At 38.5% G+C, this 23,251-nt stretch overlaps 1 protein-coding gene and 1 long non-coding RNA gene across 2 annotated transcripts in view; one reads left to right on the forward strand and one right to left on the reverse strand.

The window, feature by feature from the left end:
- The window catches only part of LOC134652857 (metabotropic glutamate receptor 2-like), a 302,800-nt gene that overhangs the window by 155,687 nt on the left and 123,862 nt on the right, over positions 1-23,251 (reverse strand). The gene's annotated exons all lie outside the window — the stretch shown is intronic.
- LOC134652646 (uncharacterized) lies at positions 18,289-18,484 on the forward strand. The gene is made up of 2 exons (XR_010097207.1): positions 18,289-18,345; positions 18,385-18,484. It is a non-coding gene; the product is annotated as an uncharacterized LOC134652646 (long non-coding RNA).

Below are 23,251 nucleotides of genomic sequence, written 5' to 3' on the forward strand. Positions count from 1 at the left end.
AATCTAAACTAACAGCTAACAAGTAGTAAACCTATTCACAAAATTCGCCCCCATCATAAATTGTATATAACGCTTTATGCAGAAAAAGACGTTCATTTGTATATTTATGCCCACTTTGTCAGCCCAGACATTTCCAACCATAACTTTCCTCACCCAATCATCAATCATGAAAATACGTTCTGTCGGAGTTTTACGAGCTCCTTTGCATAAAAAAGTTCGCACTTGGCTGTGGTTCTGGGGCGTCATTCCTATCGCTGCCCGAGTGAGAGTAAATAAGTATAACTAATTCATGGTAACGCAAGGAAAATTTTTCAGATTAAGAATGAGTACCTATATAAGGGGAACATATTTAATTTCACAACCGGGTCTAACGCGATATAATTTCATTGTTTTTACCTTAAATTCCGACGTTTCAGCTGTGGTCACGGAAAGACTCAACTGAAACGTCGGAATTTAAGGTAAACACAATGAAATTATATCGCGTTAGACCCGGTTGTGAAATTAAATAAGTGTACAAAACGCGAGAGTTTAAAGTGTCATATATAAGGGGAAGTTTGAAAGTAGCACCGGTAACAGAGAAGATGAGGAGTAGTAGGTTGGCATGGCATGTAATGAGGAGGGATGAATGCCATAAAGTGATATAGGCAAAAGAATGTTAAGGATGAATGGTGATGGACAGAGAGCGGACGGAAGACCCAAAAAACGACGGACGGATTGTGTGAAAGAGGATATGAGAAAGAAAAGAGTGAGTGCTGAGGTGACGCAAGATAGAGGAGAATGGAAGACAAAAACGTGTTGTGCCGACCCCACATAACGTGGGATAAGGGCAGGAGGAAGAAGAAAGAAGCAAGGCAAAAATTTCAAGGGACTGCAAAAGTGAATAGCGACGTCTTAGGGTATATTATACTCGTGAAAGACTCACATGCTTGAGACTGCCATATTAATTTAGTACGATGAAGCAATACGCAAATATAATTTGCTGTCAACATTTAACAAGTTAAGGATGAGTCATCCTTTAGTATCTTGATGCTAAACAGAGGTAAAATAATTTTAAAGGTTTAGTAAGATACAACAGAGTATTTATTGACTCTCGCGGCATGTTATTTAAAAGTCCATGAGCAAAAGCGCATGTAAGACAATGAGCCTTCTTAAAGCTTTATAATCCTATGCGAGTGCAGTGATTTTTACTAAGTAGTCGCAAAAAACTGGTTCGTATAAACTAGAACAACCAATGGAATCACAAAATGCAGTTTATTGCTCGGACTAAATAACCCATAGCCCCGAGCCCACAATATGCATACATACATTGTATACTTGTTTTGTTATTTTTTATACCCTGTAAAAACGGGATTATTACATAAGTGCGACCCCAAGTGTGCGAAGCACGATTGTGCGACATCATTTTTTTAACGACACTGCAATTCTGCGAAGTGATATTGTGCGACATATCACTATTCGACCAAACTATAGTCCGGCAGTATTTTTGATCGAAGTTAAATTGTGCGACATATTACGGCTCGACAATACTTCTAGTGCACGACAGTATTTGTGGGTCTACGGGTAATTTATTTTTAACATGGTCTCAGTACTTACACTGTTTCTTCTTAAAAAACATTTCCTTTACAACTGAACTAGACGGCGGGGCTCCTATTTCTGCGCGCTTTGCCCTTCGGGCATCTGAAGCTACCTAACGAACCTAACCTACCTATTGATTTATATTTTGCACACACGATGATTCGCTCAAACGGCACATCGTATAGTCGTGCATCGCCTAATAATGTTTCGCACGAACAATAGTTCCCACAAACGACATGTCGTACAATCGTACATCGCCTAATCATACGTCGCACTAACAATACTTCGCACAAGCGTGTGTCGCACTCCCGTAGTAAAGCCGTAAAAACCGTGTAAACTTAGATACAGGCAAGATACGTGGCTGGACGTGATGGAGGATTCCTTGAGGAACATCCTAAACAGCGAATGCGGGAAAAAAACTTGCGTGCGTAAATTCATGTTCATTGTTCAAGACAGATTTAAGACCGTGACCATGATGGATTGATGATATAAAAACCGGCCAAGTGCGAGTCGGACTCGCGTTCCAAGGGTTCCGTACGTTAAGTCCGACTCACGCTTGACTGCACATTTCTAATAGGTTTTCCTATCATCCATAGGTAAAGAACTATTTTGTGTATTTTTTTCAAAATTTTAGTCCTGTGGTCATTTTTTGCCTATTTTCTTGAATAACTGCTAAACTATTTATTCTAAAATTATAAAAAAAAATTGAGTTTTTTACAATGAACTCTTTCATTTGTTAAAAAACTTTATTTTTTAATTTTCTCATTTACTTCCCAAAAATGGCCTCCATATTTAAAATTCATTTATTTACATTACACGTCCATCTTTGGGTCACAAACTTACATATGTGTGCCAAATTTCAACTTAATTGGTCCAGTAGTTTCGGAGAAAATAGGCGGTGACAGACGGACGGACAGACAGACGAGTGATCCTATTAGGGCTCCGTTTTTTCCTTTTGAGGTACGGAACCCTAAAAAGGCAATACCCACCGTTAACTTATATAAAGTGCCAAATAAAAAAAAACCGGCCAAGTGCGAGTCGGACTCACGCACGGAGGGTTCCGCACCATCAACAAAAAATAAACAAGCAAAAAAAAAAGCGGCCAAGTGCGAGTCGGACTCGCCCATGAAGGGTTCCGTATTTAGGCGATTTATGACGTATTAAAAAAAACTACTTACTAGATCTCGTTCAAACCAATTTTCGGTGGAAGTTTACACGGTAATGTACATCATATATTTTTTTTAGTTTTATCATTCTGTTATTTTAGAAGTTACAGGGGGGGGGGGGGACACACATTTTACCACTTTGGAAGTGTCTCTCGCGCAAACTATTCAGTTTAGAAAAAAATGATATTAGAAACCTCAATATCATTTTTGAAGACCTATCCATAGATACCCCACACGTATAGGTTTGATGAAAAAAAAAATTTTGAGTTTCAGTTCTAAGTATAGGGAACCCCAAAAATTTATTGTTTTTTTTCTATTTTTGTGTGAAAATCTTAATGCGGTTCACAGAATACATCTACTTACCAAGTACAGTATAGTTCTTATAGTTTCGGAGAAAAGTGACTGTGACATACACGGACAGACGGACAGACAGACAGACAGACATGACGAATCTATAAGGGTTCCGTTTTTTGCCATTTGGCTACGGAACACTAAAAAGCCAGGCACGTCTTTTTCTAAATATGTTAATTAAAGAGTGACGGGCCGTCTATCTCCCCACGAGATAAATACTGTCGCGCCAATTATGTGCTAGCTAGCCCGGCTGGTGAAATAACAATCTTCTCTTTAAGTTATATTTTTTAAATGTTATAAAAATTAAAAATATATAATAAACAACTTTTTAATTTACCTAATATTATATGCACATGCTTATTCTAGTAGCTCCCAACAGAATCATTCCGTCATCAGAATCAGTCAAATCATCCCGTTGCATTGAGTTATTATTACTAGTAATAATATTTTAATATTTTTAATATCCCGTTGAGTAGGTACGAGGGGTATTCAAAATATTCTCGGTATGAGAATGAAAACAAACAAGTACGAAAAGTTTGATATTTTTATTTTTCAATATACTCCCCCCCTATGTTCATACACTTAAAAGATCGATCAATTATTTTTTTTAATCCCTCGTAAAAATATTTTTTATCTTTCGTGTAAAAATGCTCCTCCACTGCCGCCTTCAATGCTTCATCGTCAGAAAATTTATTTCCACGCAGATCCTTTTTAAGATTGGGGAGCAAAAAGAAGTCGCTGAGGACTAAGTCCGGACTATACGGTGGGTGAGTAACAGTTTTAAACCCACATTCAACAATAGCTGCCTTGGCAATATGAGCAGTATGGACGGGGGCGTTGTCATGCAGAAGCAGAATACCTTTGGTTAACTTTCCTCGCCTCTTTTCTTTAATTACATCCTTTAATTGACGTAGAATGTTAGCGTAGTACTGTCCTGTGATATTTACACCTTTTTCTTTATAATCGATTAGTAATACTCCTTCACAATCCCAAAATATCGTGGCCATGACCTTGCCAGCTGAAGGGATGACCTTGAACTTCTTGGGATGAGCTGAACCCTTAATGTGCCACTGCATGGACTCTTGTTTACTCTCTGGGTCATAATGATGAACCCAGGTTTCATCTCCAGTAACTATTCTTTGCAGCACCTCATCAGGATTTTCACCGCACAGGTCAATAAAATCGGAACAACAAGCTACACGCATGTCTTTTTGAAGCCGAGTCAGCATTCGCGGAACCCATCTTGCACTTACTTTTGACATATTAAGATGGTCATGTATAATATCATGTACGGTACCAATAGAGAGATTGGTTACTTGTGCTATAGATTTTACCTTCACTCGACCATCTTCCAATATAAGTTTTTCCACTTTATCAATATTTTCTTGTGAAGTAGCTACTACAGGCCGGCCAGGTCTAGGGTCATCTTCAATACTCTCCCTTCCGCGTTTAAACTCGCTTGACCACTTTTGAATGGTAGATAAAGAAGGAGCAGACTCACGGTAAACACAATCCATTTCCTCTTTTATGGTTTTTTGATTTTTACCCTGTTTTGTCAAGAATTTTATCACGCATCGATGTTCTAATTTAGTTAACATTGTCAATTCGCACATGATGTTCATGTTTGTTCAGCAATTGCAGAAAAACAAAAGACCATCTCGGTTCGAATTATACTTTTTTTTAATGTCAATGAATAAACCTTAGCGGCCAGTAACGAAAGAAATTTTAGAAGAGGTCGTAAGATATCAATACCGAGAATATTTTGAACGCCCCTCGTATGTAGCTAGGTGAAGATTTTGCTAAACTGCAACACTCTTCAGTGCTGCCAATAATATATTAATAGCGGTAAAATCTCGTAGCTCTCCAGTTATACCATTCACTGTGATCCAGCCAACTATGCAGTTCTGTAAACAGCCAACTTCGACGCGGAACTCGGGCGGGCAGTTATAGTTTGACCTCCATTCGTAACAACCGTTTAGGATCTGTCGGAACACTGCGGATTTTCTAATGTAAGAGCTGGAGCTTGTATGTTTTGGTATTTTCGATTCAATTTACTGTCGAACTGTCAAACAAAATATTGCTAGTTTGAAACTTAGACTTGTGACATTGCGTTAAATGGTTGACGCAAAAAGTTAGTTTTTATATTGAATTGTTACACGACATTTTAATTAAGGGCAATTAGTGATAAAAACATGGAAATGAGACTTGCAAGGGCAAACTCTCCTTACTAGGTTAAAGTTGGTTTAAAAAAGAAACATGAAAACAAGTCTGATTTTCATTCAATTTAAATTGTATCTATATCATTACCCTGCATACCATAGCAGTATCAGTTTAGTACCTATTAAATAGCTAGAGATACAGCGGAATGATATTACGGGAAAAATTAGAAGTAGGTAATTTTGCAAAGTAATGGAGGTAAAACATTTAAATCCTTTTCATTTTGCGCGATATCCGTGTCGCAAGTTTCGCGCTGCGTGTATACTATCAAACCATGAATACCATAATTTGGCATGCGTACCTGCGTCTTGAATAACATCCAAGTTCATATCTACACTTGAGAACTAATTGTTGCAAAAAACCTTCATTTTACAGCAACACAGCGTCTTAAGTACCTAGGCTTACAACTCGCGAAAGCAAAGCCGTCGCGGTGGTAAAAACCGAGCTTAACTTAAGCGTAACGTTCATGGGAAAAACGGCACGCTGAGGCATCTCAAGTTTTATCTCGATCGTATTTTATCATAGCTATCTCTCTTAAACTTCACAAAAATTCCCATTAAGATATTAATTAAATGTCCAACCGGCACGTGCGGATTTTTGAGAGCTTTGGATTACTCCTTAATATTTTTAATTAATTTTTGAAGCATCGAAAGGTACTGTTCTATTTTTGATGGAACCAAATTTTAATCCGGTATAAGAGCTAAGAATCAGAGCCCAGAGTTTTAAATTAATTTAATTGAAGTTTTCGAAGTGAAAACTTCTTTAGCGGCGCTGGGCACTTTTTGAGGTGGGGAAAAAAATGATAAAATCGAGACAGCGCAAGGCGATCACGTGACCGTAAGGGGCGTAAGGCGACTCGTTTTCAAGACTCTTTACCTATGTTCAAATAATTTGACGTTGTCATGGCAGTATGTAAATGAAAAAGTGTGATCTTATTTGAGAATGATAATAATAATTATATAATATAGGGCAGGGCAGCTTGTGGCGAGCTGTTGGGGAGTAACGACCCCACGGACCCGAGTGCTCCAGAGAGTCGGTCAGGGTCTCCATCTCCGGCGTGTCTTCGTCGGTCGGAGTGGACCCCAAGGGGACCCGCAGGACTCTCGGCTCTGGCTTGCCTTCATTGGCCGTCCAGAGAGGAGTCGTTAGAGCTTTATGCTCCAGGGGTGGAAGTGAAATTTGCGTAAGCGCGAGTTGGCACAGTGGCTGTTTACAGCCACTGGGTAGAAAGCGGTGTACACCTCTCGACACCCCTGAGCCGCTCACACCGATGTTGCCCCTGGTCGTCTTTATGGCGACAGTTTCAGGGGCCCATCTAGTCAGCGGCGAGTCACCACCTGCCTCGATAACGTGTATTAAGCATTGTTATGGCAGGTGTCCGGACTTCTTTTACAATAGCCCAGTCTCATTGTCCACCCAAAGTTCAATCCATAGACCAATTTACTGTTCACTTTTTCTACAATAGTTCCAATGCCTGCTGAGACCGGTTCATGGGTGTCTATTGTTGCGCCTGTGAACGGGTTCCAGCAGGCGTTCTACATGACATAAAAGCTCTCCAAGGGGCCTCTACGTGTTGGATCTATATCCCCACGCAAGCCTATCAAAAGACCGGGATTATAGGCCCGTGAAAGCCAAAAGGAAATTATATAATAACAATATAAACCGCAGGGCAGCTTGTGGCGAGCTGTTGGGGAGTAACGACCCCACGGACCCGAGTGCTCCCGAGAGTCGGTCAGGGTCTCCGTTTCCGGCGTGTCTTCGTCGGTCGGAGTGGACCCCAAGGGGACCCGCAGGACTCTCAGCTCTGGCTTGCCTTAATTGGCCGTCCAGAGAGGAGTCGTTAGAGCTATATGCTCCAGGGGTGGAAGTGAAAGATGCATAAGACGCGAGTTGGCACAGTGGCTGTTAACAGCCACTGGGTAGAAAGCGGTGTACACCTCTCGACACCCCCGAGCCGCTCACACCGATGTTGCTCCTGTTCGTCTTCGCGACGGCAGTTTCAGGGGCCCATCTAGTGCGCGGCAAGTCACCACCTGCCTCGATAACTTGTGAACACATTGTTATGGCAGGTGTCCGTACGTCTTTGTAATAACCCAGTCTCATAGTCCACCCAAACTTCAATCCATAGACCTACTGGTACTGTTCTCTTTTTCTACAATAGTCCTAATGCCTGCTGAGACCGGTTCTTGGGTGTCTATTGTTGCACCTGGGAACGGGTTCCAGCAGGCGTTCTACATGACATTAAAGCTCTCCAAGGGGCCTCTACGTGTTGGATCTGTGTCCCCACGCAAGCCTATCAAAAAACCGGGATTATAGGCCCGTGATATCCAAGGAGATACAAATTATATAATAAATAAATAGAATACCTCCGCTAAACGTATTTATCGTGTAATCGTGTTACCGGGCGTCGGTAACATAGTGAGGTGAGTTTTCACTTCTATCGGCACTCCTGGAGTGCAACCGTTGTTGCTTGTTTACTTAAGAATTTGAGAATCGATTTATTTTTAACGATATCTGAGTAGAATGTCCGTAAACCTTTCGAAGTTGTATACAAAAAGAATGAAATTTAGTTAGTTGTATTTAACCATGGATGAAATAAATAAATAATGAATTATTAACAAGTTTATCTATTAAGAAAATAAACTTTAAATTATAAAAGTAGAACATATACACAAAATGAACTCTTTTCGAACGACGGAAAGTCTCACCACTCCATCGTTTTCATAAAAAATAGCCTGAGGGTGTTTCCCCTTAATACTACTCCATATTCAATCATGTTAATTGAATATCGAGTAGATTTTTGGTATAGGATGCTAAAAACCAATAAGCTCGATTATATTTACATCCCCTCCCATGATGCCCCAGGGACAGCTTTTCTAATATTGAGAACTAGCTTTTGCCCGCGACTTCGTCTGCGTGGAATAAGTAATTTGGGTACCTTACTTTTTAAACAAATCTGCTTTTCATTCATCGTTCTTTTCACCTTCAAATTGGTCCACTCTATAAATTTCCACCCCATTTTTAACACCCTTAAGGGATGATTTTGGGAATAAAAACTATTATATATCCCTTCTCAACAGCTCAAACTATCCGCATACAAAATTTCATCTAAATCGTTTCAGCGGTTATTGATTTCCCATACAAATTTCCACCCCCCTTTTCACTCCCTTTAGGGGTGAGTTCTGGGATAGAAAGTATCCTATGCCCTTTCCCGGAACTCAAAGTGTCTATACCTATACCAAATTTTAACTAAATCGGTTTAGCGGTTTAAGCGTGAAGAGGTAACAGACAGACAGACAGACATACAGACACACTTTCGCATTTATAATATTAGTATGGATTTGTTGTTAGGATTTCGTAGTCTACTTGGAAGTTTTATAATTTGACTGTTTTCGTCTGGCTTTCTTTCCGTCCGGATTAAGGTTATTTTGGGAGAGACATCCCAGTTTTTGACCGTGGGTCTAAAATATGAATGTAGGACTTAATAAAAATGAAAATTATTTGAAACATATCGGTTGAACCGTTTTGTAGTTTAAAAAATTGTAAATACTTAAATCGTCGCGTGACGTACAAATAGCCATGTCAGATAAACGTCAGTCCATACAATGGGTATGACCATTGGGCGAAATTTTCGACAGAGGCGTAAGTTCTTAAAGGTTAATCCGGTTATAGCTCTAAGTATAAATATGACAGCGAGAGTTTCCAACACAACACGTCAAACTGATTTTCATGTTAGACAAGAGCTGCATGTTATCGACACACCTTAATGGCATATCCACGAAAGTCGTACCGTTCCATCTTGAATTAGAGCCGTAACTCATCGTAATTAGGTCGATAAACAAAATAAACTTCTGATGCTGTGTTTACTCGAGCTAAGTAATGTTATTAAGTACTTATGCTGAGTCAATTGTTCACTTACGTAGTCTATAATATATATGTAATACCGTAAAAAGCCGTTTTTAGTGAAGACTAGATTTCCGATACGCTTTGGTGAATACGAATTTTCACTACCTAGTTAATATTAGTTTTCCGTAACGCCTCGGTGAAAACTAGCTTAAACTATAGGTACCTGTTTTTGCAGTTGTATTCATTAAAACTAATTTTAGTGAAAACTAGGCCGCGCTAGGCTTAGAGAGTCAAAATAACTTAAATGAAAGATTTACGCCAATATGAATAATATTTAAAATGTATCCACTAAGGGGGTGACAAGATGTTGAAAGTTTGATAAAGAACGAATATTTTTTTTAGGGAGGGAATTTAAATTTAGTAGAAATACATTGTGAGAGATACCTTTTACATCACATTTCAAATTATTACCCAAACTGCTATTGAAATATAAAATTACAGCATTTAACATAAAATTAACGCGAACGAAGTCACAAGCTAGTTCATACATAATGGATTAAAAATATTAAAATGGCGTAACAATGGCGTAGAAAAATTATATTAATACGATTTATGCATCATCAAGATTAGATTTTTGGTAATACCATCATGAATATTGTGCCCGGTATCGAGTTTAGACCTTGTCGACAGACGTCATCCGTCCTGCGGACCGGTGGTTTGCCGCAATCACTAGTGAGCGCCAGTTTGGTAACTGCGTGTATTGGTGTAAATAACTACTACTTCTCGATCTATTACGACAGGTTATAAACGTAACTTCGCCAGTCGACAACGGAGTGTTCTCGTACGCCTACGCTTACTAGAAAGCTCACAAACAATGCTTTCACTAACAAGGTATTTGTTCAGTCGCCATGACTGAAATTGACTTTGATACAATGATTTAGAGTCTGTGCGGAGAGAGTCGTGGAATGTATTGGGCCCCATACATTCCACGACTCTTCTCTTTCCGAACAGACTAAATACCTAGAGTTAAGGCCCATTCGCACCTTACACTAATCAATGTGTATAAATCGGGCCTAAGATAATTGTAGCTTTGTTGAAACGTTTTCTATTTACTTGAACTAGTATTTTCAAGTAACTAAACTCATGTAAACCCAGCATGAATCAAGTTCAATGTAACTTATTGTATTGTTTGGCGCGATAATAACTATAATAATGAATAGAATCTCCATAGCAACCAGTCCTTTGAGATCGTGTTTAGGAAGGGCCTTGTCAATATTATGGGGTGCTAAATGGAATAGCAGTGACATACGTTGCTTTGTAATATGTAGATAGGACTTCAAAGGCATTTTAATACAATTCAGATAATGATGAAGGCTAAATAACAGATGTAGGAGGATCTATTATTTAATACGTATCTATGCCTGTACCATCACGCTCCGCGATTGTTACGCCATTTAGGGTTCAAGCTAAATTGGACAAATCATAGCGTAAGTATGGACAACCAATTAAGCTAGGACCCTAAATGGCGTAACACCGTGTGGTGATTGTACATAGTAGTTGGAATAAGATATGCTCCTGTTATTAGTTTCTCACACTCAGTACTCGAATAAAGGATTTCCCAGTTCGGAATGCTTCTTCCCGTATCTGAAATTTCTCTGATACGATTAGTATTATATAATACTGCCAACAGCACCGACTTTATTTATATAATTTGCCTTAAGGTGAAGTAGGTTTACAGTAAGGTAAAATAGGCCTAAAGGCATTCTCTACCAGTAAACCATTGGGTCAAAAATAAACTGTTTCGAAAAGATTGGAAATTCGAAAAGGTTTCTGTCCGTGTACATATTGTTAATCAATTAAGACGACGGTCATACTAAGCCATCAAAATTAATATGGTTTTCCTTTTAATTATAAGTTAAGCAGCTACTGGTATGTAAAATAAATAAATATATTGTTAGGTAGGTATTAATTACTGATTGTGTATCTTGATCCAACTTACGTAATTCCTTTTAGTATTTAATACATAATGTTGCTAACATATTATTGCATGTGCCCATGTAAAATTGTGCGTGCTATTTAACTTAATCTTAAATATTACCATGTTGCCACTGCATGTTGCCATATGTGAGATCCTATAATTGGCTCTGTATCACTATTGATGTAGTTATTAGCATAGTTATAGCTGTTGGTTCGCCATGTGAAAAAAAAATCACGTCCCTATGCAATGTGTCAAGATAATTCAATACGATTAGAACCAAAAGCTTTTCCCAAAAAGTGCTTTTGACTTATTTCACCAAGCAGAGGCAGACATTTTTCTCAACTGACACCGTTCATTTGTCTCGGTAACAATAACTCCACAAATTGACTTCGATCTTGGTCTGAGAAATGATTGTGACAAGTGAATCAGTCAAAATAAAAGGAACTTTATTGGACGAAAAGCGACTTTTTCCGGGTAATTTTTGATTTATTCTTTTGCGGAATCCTTATAGTAATAATTGAATCGGTAGGCGATATAATTTATGGTTCGTAGTTCTTTCGTCTGTTTTTTTATTGTGTTAGCTAACTGAATGGGAACTGGTTAAACTAAAATTGTAGCTGAAAGCTGAACGTCTACAATTTCAATTACAGAAACTATTTGAGTTACATAGCGTGGTTCATGCACATATTGTATTACCTTACCAACAAACTTTTCTGGCTTTCATTAAAATTTATGACTACCTCAAACGTTTCCATTGTTTAAAAGTTAAATATCAGAGTCATCTTTTTGACAAGCTTTATTTTAATTGCATTTACCGACAAACGTATACTATTTTAATTTTTAACAAGCAGAAACGTCTGCGACCGATGCTATTAAAATTTAAACGTAAAATATGTTATAGTGAATAAGGCAAAAACTTTGGGGCTGAAAATACAATGAGGATAGGCCCCAATAAGTAGGACCGAGTGGTCAAGATTACGAGAAACTAGATGGATTAGGACTGTACACGACCGGTCTTTGGAGCCTTGTTCTACCAGAGGATGACACCGTTTTTCAGAATAAGAAAGAGTAACTTGCGTGTTAAATGAGATTACCGCGTTATGTTATAATACCTATATCTTATACTTTGTGCACTCGTATTTGCGTCATTTGACACATGACACTGACAACAGCAATAGAACGTAAAATATCTTGCACGTCGAAATTACAAAGGAAGACAATTGCACTGCGAACGTTTACGTTCTAAGTCTTATTTTTTTTTAATTTAGGGTTGGCCGGACACCACCGTTATGAATCGGTAGTCGTCTAAGTAAATCGATATAAATATTTCATTTTAGGTCGCAATAATTCAATTCAATTCAATGTTTTATTCATAAAATATACATTTTACACGTCAAATTTTTAAACATTATTACTTCTAGATAAATTTTGTTATAAATCATTCATATTACAATAGTTATTAGATATTTATAACAAAGCATTATTAAATGTATTATATCTTCTTATTATTATTTATTAACCATATAATTCTAGCTTTATTTAAATCTCAAATAAAAATGCATTAAACGTCACAATTCGATACCTCAGTCTAGGTGCCATCCAATCGTAATCGCTTGCTGTGACAATCGATTTGGGTTAGTTACATCCAGAGATGCGATTTATTTGAAATACTTCTATTTAAAATGCAAATACAAAATGCAAAATACCTATTTTGTATTTTGCATTTAAATGCATTTTAGTAAAAAACATTTTGTATTTTATTTGAAATACTTTTCGAGATGTATTTTGCATTTTTAATATTCATTTCAAAATGCAAAATACTTTGTGGTTAAGTTTAGTCAACATTACCAGTCAAACAAAATGAAATGAATGAATGACGCTTGTATTGCAGAATTTGACCGATAGAGGCGCCTGCTAGCCATGCGCGCCCTTTTTAGGGTTCCGTACCCAAAGGGTAAAAACGGGACCCTATTACTAAGACTCCGCTGTCCGTCCGTCCGTCCGTCCGTCCGTCTGTCACCAGGCTGTATCTCACGAACCGTGATAGCTAGACAGTTGAAATTTTCACAGATGGTGTATTTCTGTTGCCGCTATAACAACAAATACTAAAAACAGAATAAAATAAAGATTTAAGTGGGGCTCCCATACAACAAACGTGATTTTTGACCGAAGTTAAGCAACGTCGGGCGGGGTCAGTACTTGGATGGGTGACCATTTTTTAGGGTTCCGTACCCAAAGGGTAAAAACGGGACCCTATTACTAAGACTCCGCTGTCCGTCCGTCCGTCCGTCCGTCCGTCCGTCCGTCCGTCACCAGGCTGTATCTAACGAACCGTGATAGCTAGACAGTTGAAATTTTCACAGATGATGTATTTCTGTTGCCGCTATAACAACAAATACTAAAAACAGAATAAAATAAAGATTTAAGTGGGGCTCCCATACAACAAACGTGATTTTTGACCGAAGTTAAGCAACGTCGGGCGGGGTCAGTACTTGGATGGGTGACCGTTTTTTTGCTTGTTTTGCTCTATTTTTTGTTGATGGTGCGGAACCCTCCGTGCGCGAGTCCGACTCGCACTTGGCCGGTTTTTTTGCTTGTTTTGCTCTATTTTTTGTTGATGGTGCGGAACCCTCCGTGCGCGAGTCCGACTCGCACTTGGCCGGTTTTTTTTTCTTCTTTGGTCGGAGTGCGCGCCTTATAGCCGGTTTAGACTCGCGACTCGGCTCGCGGCGCGTCTCGTGGCTCGCCTCGACACACTCGCGTTCGGCTTGTCATTCGGTTATAAACCTTATGCCGTGCCGTTAGTGTTTAAATTATATTAGCTCGACGAGCTTGCGAGCTACGAGACGAGCCGCGAGCCCATTGATACGCGTATTGATAAATATGACCAAAATGTCATGCATAAGGTGCCATGTTATTAGACGTTTTTGTTCGGCTCGGCATTGTGTCACTATTTCTCATGATAAATACCTAAAATAAATAAAAATATCTGAGATTTTGTCAAAAGGTATTTTATTTTGAAAATACCTATTTTGCATTTAGCATTTGAAATACAAAACGCAAAACTATTTGGTATTTTGCATTTGAAATAGTAAATCTGAAAAGTATTTTGCATTTTGTATTTAAATGCTTTTTTAAAACCATTTTGTACATCTCTGGTTACATCTCTGTATACGTCAGTCATAATGTGTCAAATGACGCAAATATTAAGAATAATTCCAGTATAGGTATACTTGCTACGAGGTTACTTTTAAAAGGTTCTGCTCCTTACTTTCACGTAATACGTATACCTACACCGCAAAATATTTTATTAAACCGCTGCTATTAAATGTATCTATTTTTTTTATATACCACTATACTATATTTTAATCTGTCAGCTCCCACGGCTCATATATGAGCCAGAACGCTTATGGTGACGTCATATCGTGGGATTCGACAGGTTTGTACCAGACGCAGTAAAGTTTATTTACTTATATACTTTTTATCCCGTAATTTTGAAGTGAAAACTTCTTTAGCGGCGCTGTGCACTTTTTGTGATGTGGAAAAAATGTTAAACTCGCGACAGGTCACGTGACCGTAAGATTCATAAGACGTAAGACGGACACGTGACCTGATCGAAAAATTGTTACAATGTCATTGAGTTTTCACTTCTGCCGGCACTCCCGTAGTGCAACCCGTTGTTTTTTTTTTACGTAACCTTTAACGAGCTACACTTGGACGAATTTTCTGTCAATTGTTGTTATTTGTAGGTGATTTGTGTATATATGTTGGAACACTACGGTTGAACATTGGAATGCAATCACTCCGTCACCGAGTCACCCAAACGTCTGAATGCCCTCGGGTACAAATCCTATCCTTTGTACGGCGAATAGAACGCTAAATCAGTAGGTATATTGTACACTATTTCTAGCTAACACGGTTATTTTCATTAGAAGGGCCGATACAGACGGACTGCAATCCAACTACAATCTTGTTTTGATACGACCTCGGAAATCACTCACGCTGATTGGTGCATGCTAAATGCAATAAGAGCCCTGTCGCACCAATCACAAAGACGATCGTCAAGGCCGTATCATAATAAAACAAATAGTAAAATCTGAATCCGCGACTTCAAGACTTATAACCGTGAGTCATTCAAAACTGTTATAGTAGACCAAATTACAGGTCAACTTTTTGCACTCTACCCGCCCACTATACCCCTTAATAACAGCAGTATACTATGACCTTGAACCTCAATAACGGGTATTAGTAAGTTAGGGCTTGCATTGGCCGCATTTGGAAGCCTTGGAAATAGCTCGATGAAACTTGGCACGTTTATTATTTTAGTAACACTGAGCTGCCTGCTTATTATAGAAAAGGATTACTTTTTCTATTACTTCTATAGCACGCAAACGATTTTCGAGCTGATGCAATGGGATAATGTGCACTGCATCGTGTTTCATGTGTGAGAATGTAAATAATGTGTCCAGGTCTAGCGAATATGACGCTAATGTGCCGCTAGATTGCGCTCGTAAAGCGAACCTTCCACGAGTTATGCTAATTAGGTGCGCAGCGCAATCTCTAGGTACAGCCTAAGAACCGGGCGAGCACAATTGCGACATACTTGGAGGATATAACCAAATGGAGACGCCCTTGGGCCTTGTCTGTAATTTTCTGTACAAAACAGTCTGCCGATTTTGGCGGGGGAGGGGTACCTACGTCAAATGTATACGTAACGTAAAAATATATTATTACTTGATCTCAGTACAGGGGTGACATAGTCACTGTGTGACAAAACCCCTTTAAAATTAAGATTAAAAAAAAGAAACGTAAAAATAGCCATGTCAGATAAATGTCGTTCCATACATTGTTTATGACCATTGGTCATGGAACGTTTGTTAATGGCTACCACGTTTGGTTAATATATCCTCCAAAGCGATATACTGCTAGGTATGTTTACAACCTTGACGTTGGACAGTGACTGGCAGATTTATTTTTAATTTAGAAGGAAAGGGATGGGGTTCTGGTAACGACAGCTATCAGAATGAGTCGTGTTGTACGTAGCTAAAATATTGTGTATAAATATATTAATGTAATTATAACTTTGTGTTTAATTGTCGACGGCCGTCCCTCTTTTACAGTACGCACCTTAAGTGCCAGCAGAGCTCTCCTATAATTCGATGAAGCTCATGTTTAGATCAAAGACCTCATCAATGGTTATTGCGGCGTGTATGCTTCAGGTATTCCATTTCTGTTCATGTAATAGTATCCAGCCTTCGAATATCGTTTCAAGACTACAAGTTGAGCATCTAAAATCTATATATCTTGCATATATCTATTCGAGCGATAGAGAAACAAATACAACGAACGAATTATAGTCAGATTTTTGACAGTTTGACGTTTTAAGTGTTTTAACAAGCTTTTATTCAAGCCTGGTGAGCATTCTCTCGGTTTATTTGTATGTGGTTTAGCGTCAAACAAAAGTAGTGGAGGCGAATGTTGAAACAATGCACCGCTATATTGTACTAACTGAATTTAGTGTTCTTTGTTACTTTACACTATTAACTTACGAGCAAATTGCTTTGAGGAATTTACAACTGGCTTTTGCTAGTCGTCCGGATTTTAGTCTTATAAGCGAGTTATTTCTTTACACATGAATAGTCACAAACAAGCATACGGATGATAAGCATAACGCCTATTGGATACAATACAATACAAATACTCTTTATTGCACACCTCAATAAATGAAAACAATACAAAAATAAAACAGAAACAAGCAGAGATAAACAAGCGATAAGACCGCCAAAGAACGATCTCTTCCAGACAACCGATACCGGTTACCGTAACCTATGGAAGCTTGTAGTTTATTCATGTGTGGTTAGCGCCAAATAAACTAATGGGGCGTGTTTTTTTTGTTGTTCCCTACACTTTTTTTTTCAAATTTGAGATTTTTTATGTTATTTCTACTCAGAATCACGAGCTCTTTCTATCCTAATAGGAGAAAAAAAGTGTCCCAAAATTTCCATACATTTTTCGATCTTTCCATTTCGCGACCGCCATACAAAGTCTATGAAAAATGGTGACGGAATGGAAATAAAAACCTTAGGACACTTTTTTCTCCTATTAGGATAGAAAGATCTCGTGATTCTGAGTAGAAATTACATAAAAAATCCCAAATTTGAAAAAAAAGTGTAGGGGACAACAAAAAAAAACGCCCAGTGGCTAAATAGCTATTATAGATAATGAGTGATTAGCCCCAAATAGAGGATTTGATTATTAAAAATGATGACGATCTTAATAATTGGCTCCATCATAAACTTTTTACCTTCTATGAAATGTGACCGACTATAGGTATAACAGATGGAATGAAATGCAGTTTTAATTAAAAACTTCATTCGTATAGCTAATAGCACTTTTTCTGCCAACTGTGTTTTCTAACTACGAACTTTGTTATCAGATGCTCGCACGCAACTTAATATGAAACGCCTGCAAAGACATCTCGAAGTAGGTCATCATTTATTTTAAGTGAATGAGCTTAATAAAAAATAGTATGTTGCAAATGTTAAACATAGGTAGGTACAACAGTAAAAATAAAAAATTCTAATTTTCTACTCGTACATAACAATCACCATATAAGTACTTACTAAACTTGGTCAACCAGATCTTGACAGTAGAAAAAGGCGGCAAATTTGAAAAATGTAGGCGCTAAGGGATCTCGTCCCATAGAAAATTTGAATTTCGCGCCTTTTTTTTGATTGACAAGATTTGGTTGACCAGCTATATCTAAAAATAAAATCTAAAATTAAAACTAAAATTAAAAACTAAAATTAAAAACTAATCTAATTTAAAATAAATCTAAAAAAGGCCCCCGCGGCATTATGCCAAAGATGCTGGCAGCATTCCCTCGCTGAATGGCAATACTGATGCGCTGCGAGAGAAAGCTGCCAGATCTCTGGTCACCGGTGGTATCGACCAGCTTTTTGCACAATTCTTTGAAAAGAATATTAACTATTCTTTATGAACTACAAGCTAAAGTATCATGTATCCGTGAATTAATCTCCGTAAGTTTATTATTTAAGTTTCGATTAAAGGATGACTTACACTTAAATACGATCCGGGTTCCCGTGGCGTCAAACACTTATGTTTTCTATAGAAAGATGCACTCAAGTTACAACTTTGTTACTTAATGATAACTTTGTTTTCCGCTTACTGCTCCTACACTAGCTATTGACAGTATTGACGCTAGTTATTGATTGACTTATTAGGAATTAGTTTATTAAGGTAGGGCACTCAAGGTCTATTAACAGATTGCGTATTATTACATAATTTTTGTATATGACTGTTTGTTGCCTAAATTAAAAAAAAAAAAGTATCACGTGATCACCGATCATCTGTCATAGAAAATGAAGTGTCGGAAGCCTAGGACCCGGACCGTTCTAGAGTCCAAAAGCCGCACGAGTTACCGTTAAGTTATCAGTGCTTCATGATTAAATAATGTCCTGTTACATAAACCCGATTCGTCTTCTGCCTACTCCGAAAAATCTAGCACCTATAAAATCGCACTAAAAGCACAAATCACCAATTCCATTAGGCGTGCCTGATATCCCAATAAAGAAATCATCCTAGACAGTAAAGGACAGTTCGACAAAACACAGTTTTGGGGAAAAAAAACGAAGTAGGCGTTGTCGATTCCTCGATCCTTTCTCTCTATAATACGACACAAAAAAGGTTGGCTCCAACTTTTTCAGCCGGCTGTCTGACACTGAAACCTAGCAAAAGTCAGTAAACGTAGAAAGACTTTAAGACAAACGTGCATACGCGTACATACACACATAGACTGCTAAAATCATAAACCTCCCTGTAGTCGACTAACACATTGAGCAACAATTTTTTTAATAAGTCCCTAAGTGTCGTGTTTGCGCCACGTCAGCGAATGCAACGGATTTTCATGGACCATTGCCAACCTAGGCCACTATGTCAAATAACTAGAGACAAACCAAAGAAAGTCTGCAGCGCAATAATTTGACATCGAATTAAAAAACTACATATGGCAATGTTTTTTAAGCAGTCAGTAAACGTCATGCACTATGGTATGTGTTTGTCAAAATCGTTTAAATATTCATTGTGTTTTGTGATGAACGGAATAAACATGGTGAAACCTTACAAAACCGGCGTGCGGGAGTTACTTTTCCGCATGACGAATAATTTTACACTTGTAAAAAGTCAGCACGAGGCGATTCAAGCTGAAAAACGACAATGTTTACAAAATTTGGAGTTGATGACGGGTAAGTGGAATGAAACATCTTAATACTTCACCATATGTACCTACTTAGATAATATAATATTGGTTTAGACTAAGGTTTCACAGCAAATTAAACACACCTAATAGGTATAGGCATACTTATGAACTTCCTCTAACATTTCGAGAAACTCATTGGTACTAGCCGGGTTTTGAGCTCGAACCCACACTCCATGCTTATGCTCACGGCATGGGTACCTACTAGTTAAAGCTAAAATTAATTTTTAATATATGTTTATTGTTTTAATGGTTTATTTCGTTTTTCCGAAAACTTTAGTTCGCAAATTGCGGGCAATTTCTCTGTCAATCTAATTACGCCTTAATGGGAGTAAAAGAGAAAGATGCTCGCATATTGAGAACTTCGGTGTTCGCGGTAGACCCTCTGTACCTATTTCCCGCCGTCGCGGATATTACAAAAGCTTATTAATTTTGATGAAGCCAAATGTCACATCTCCCAATATTATTTATCAATATTAGTATATGTCTACATATTAATAGTGACATCTATTGTTGGAATGAAATTTATTTTACCATAAAAATTAAGCTGTGCATACAGCTTAATTTTTTCATAGACGGTAAATATGGTAGAAATTTCACAAGTATCAAGACTATTTAATCCATTTTCTGTGGTGTTGTCGCATACTGATTTTTAAAAACTACTTTTAATCTAGCGCTGCAGACTTTCTTTGGTTTGTCTTTACCTATTTATTTAGTTTTATAGATTCTCACAAAGGTGTTCGAAAGTAACTTCTAGCCAAGTCGACAACTTTTTAGTACTGTTTACCTACGTTTTACTCGTATATTTATAAAACGTAGTTCTAATATAGATTAGTTCTTTTAAGCGTCCTGAATACATTTTATTTTTATTTTTAAATTGTTGCTTCTATAAGGTAATGTAAGTACTAGCCGTTTAAACTCCACCCCCCCCCCCTTTTTTGGCATTACGATAGCACCACGCACAGCACTGTGTATTATAAGCACTATAATAGTTAGTACGGAACAAGAACGGAAGCTTGTCTAAGTTTACCAACCATTTTACTCACCCTGCCCCTAAAACCAGATTATAAAGTTCGAATCGCTCTCCTGTTCTTTTTTAGGGTTCCGTAGCCAAATGGCAAAAAACGGAACCCTTATAGATTCGTCATGTCTGTCTGTCTGTCTGTCCGTCTGTCCGTCCGTATGTCACAGTCACTTTTCTCCGAAACTATAAGAACTATACTGTTGAAACTTGGTAAGTAGATGTATTCTGTGAACCGCATTAAGATTTCCACACAAAAATAGAAAAAAAAAAAACAATAAATTTTTGGGGTTCCCCATACTTAGAACTGAAACTCAAAAATTTTTTTTTTCATCAAACCCATACGTATGGGGTATCTATGGATAGGTCTCCAAAAATGATATTGAGGTTTCTAATATCATTTTTTTCTAAACTGAATAGTTTGCGCGAGAGACACTTCCAAAGTGGAAAAATGTGTCCCCCCCCTGTAACTTCTAAAATAACAGAATGATAAAACTAGAAAAAATATATGATGTACATTACCATTTAAACTTCCACCGAAAATTGGTTTGAACGAGATCTAGTAAGTAGTTTTTTTTTAATACGTCATAAATCGCCTAAATACGGAACCCTTCATGGGCGAGTCCGACTCGCAATTGGCCGCTTTTTTTATTTCTCTTCACAGAAATACTCATTCGATTATACATTTCTACCTCTTTTTAAATTAGAAAAATGCCAGCATGTTGTATTTAATACTATGAACAATGTATTACTTACTGACTAATTTTTTATGAAGCTGAATGAAATAAAGGAGTAGACTCCGAAATGTGTATAAATATTAAATGGAATTTTGTATTAGCTTTTATCATAAAACTTAATAAATATGTTATTACACAAGCTGTGAAATATAAATGTAACTTTGAAGTATAAGACTAGAACTAAATAGAATTTTAGCATAGTATCTAACCTTTGTGGATTTGAATTTGAACCCCGGCATAGAATAAATAATAGTACTAGGTACAGTCGACTCACTCTCTAACAAAACGCGTCTGTTACAATCAGCACAGATATGGGCGCTAGGTGGCGACAGCGCCACGCGCGGCTTATGGCTAGCCACCAAAATTGTTGTGGAACGGATGTACTTTTAGCTACTTGTAGCAAAGCGACGAAATCGCGGAGTGAGCCACGCCTGACCCCGGCTAGTATATATTCAGTTAATATCTCAGAACTTATGTAAGGTGAATTTTAAAATGAGTTCAAGTTCAAGGTCCGCTCGGCTGTCGACACATGTGTTGTTGACAATGCATACATATTATATTTAATACCTACAATTAATGACACTTGTCTGAACTTTTTAATTATAACACGCAGGTCGAGAAAGTCAGGACGGGCCACGGGTAGGTAGTTAAAAATGACATGCGATAGTATGCGGCCATGAGAAATGACCCAATTATAGAAATTGAGGACACGCAATTTTGCAGGGAGCTTATCATTGACTGACCTTAAAAATAAATCTTACTTACTTTGTTAAATTGATGGCCACTATGTCCACAGGTTTGAATCTGGCTTAGAGAACATATTTACTTGTGTAGGGGAAAAGTGGTATAAAACATCTAACTGAAGACCTAACTTGGTAGTAAAAGATTTAACGAAAGCAATTTTTTGTGACAACATTTCGCCCTGTCAGCCAGCATCCGAGACTACCATGAGCAGCCACCGTGGCTATTCATGTATGCTGATGATATCGCGCTGACAGACTCTGATAAGGGCCGACTTGTCCAGCGGGTGAACAGATGGAGGGGGTCGCTAGAGAACGACGGTCTTAAACTAAATGTGGCGAAGACAGAGTACATGGCCTGCAATAGTACAGATCCTCTACCCGTCCGCATAGGCGGGGACATGGTCAAGCGCACGGATCAAGTTAAGTACCTAGGATCTGTACTTAGCACTACCGGGGACATCGACAGCGACGTCAAAGCCCGAATATCCGCTGCCTGGGTCAAATGGCGGGAGATGACTGGGGTTATTTGTGACCCCAAAATGCCGATTAAATTGAAGGGACAGGTCTATAAGACCATCATTAGACCTGCCCTTCAGTACGGCAGCGAGACTTGGCCTTTACTAGAGCGGCACAAGCAGGAACTGCGTGTCACGGAAATGAAGATGCTGCGGTGGATGTGCGGAGTTTCACGCAAGGATCGCGTCCGAAACGCCCACATCCGGGGTAGTATTGGCGTCCGTGACATCGCTGACAAACTGCAAGAGTGCCGCCTTCGTTGGTATGGCCACGTCTCACGCAGACCGGCAAGTTACGTGGGTAACAAATGCCTGACCATGCCGCCTCCTCCCGGTACGGGAAGAAAAGGCCGGCCCAGGAAGCGATGGTTTGATGTCGTTAAGGAGGACATGCGTGCCAACGGACTCACCACCAGGGACGCCGAAGATCGGGCAAAGTGGACACGAAGGAGTCGGAAGGCGGACCCCGGGTCCTCGCGCCCCGCGCGGGGGCACAGCTGGGATTGACGCCAGGATGATGATGATGAACATTTATTACTTATATCAGGTACCTAAACGTAACACCGCACCAGTATTTTGTTATTTATGCTGAATGTTACCTATTTTTTCCAGTGATGAACGATGTCGCTGACACTGTAAAATGTGATTAATTGAATTATTCCTGGGCGTTGCAAATGTCACAAAATATTTGCTGAAGCTTAAGGGTCGGCATCAATAACGGCGCGTATCGACAAAGTCGACATGGAAAATGAAAATCTTTCTTTCTTCTTCCTCGCATTGTCCGGGCATTTTGCCACGGCTCATGGGAGCCTGGGGTCCGCTTGACA

This window comes from Cydia amplana, chromosome 12 (genome assembly GCF_948474715.1).
Source record: "Cydia amplana chromosome 12, ilCydAmpl1.1, whole genome shotgun sequence".
NCBI classification, from domain to species: Eukaryota; Metazoa; Arthropoda; class Insecta; order Lepidoptera; family Tortricidae; genus Cydia; species Cydia amplana.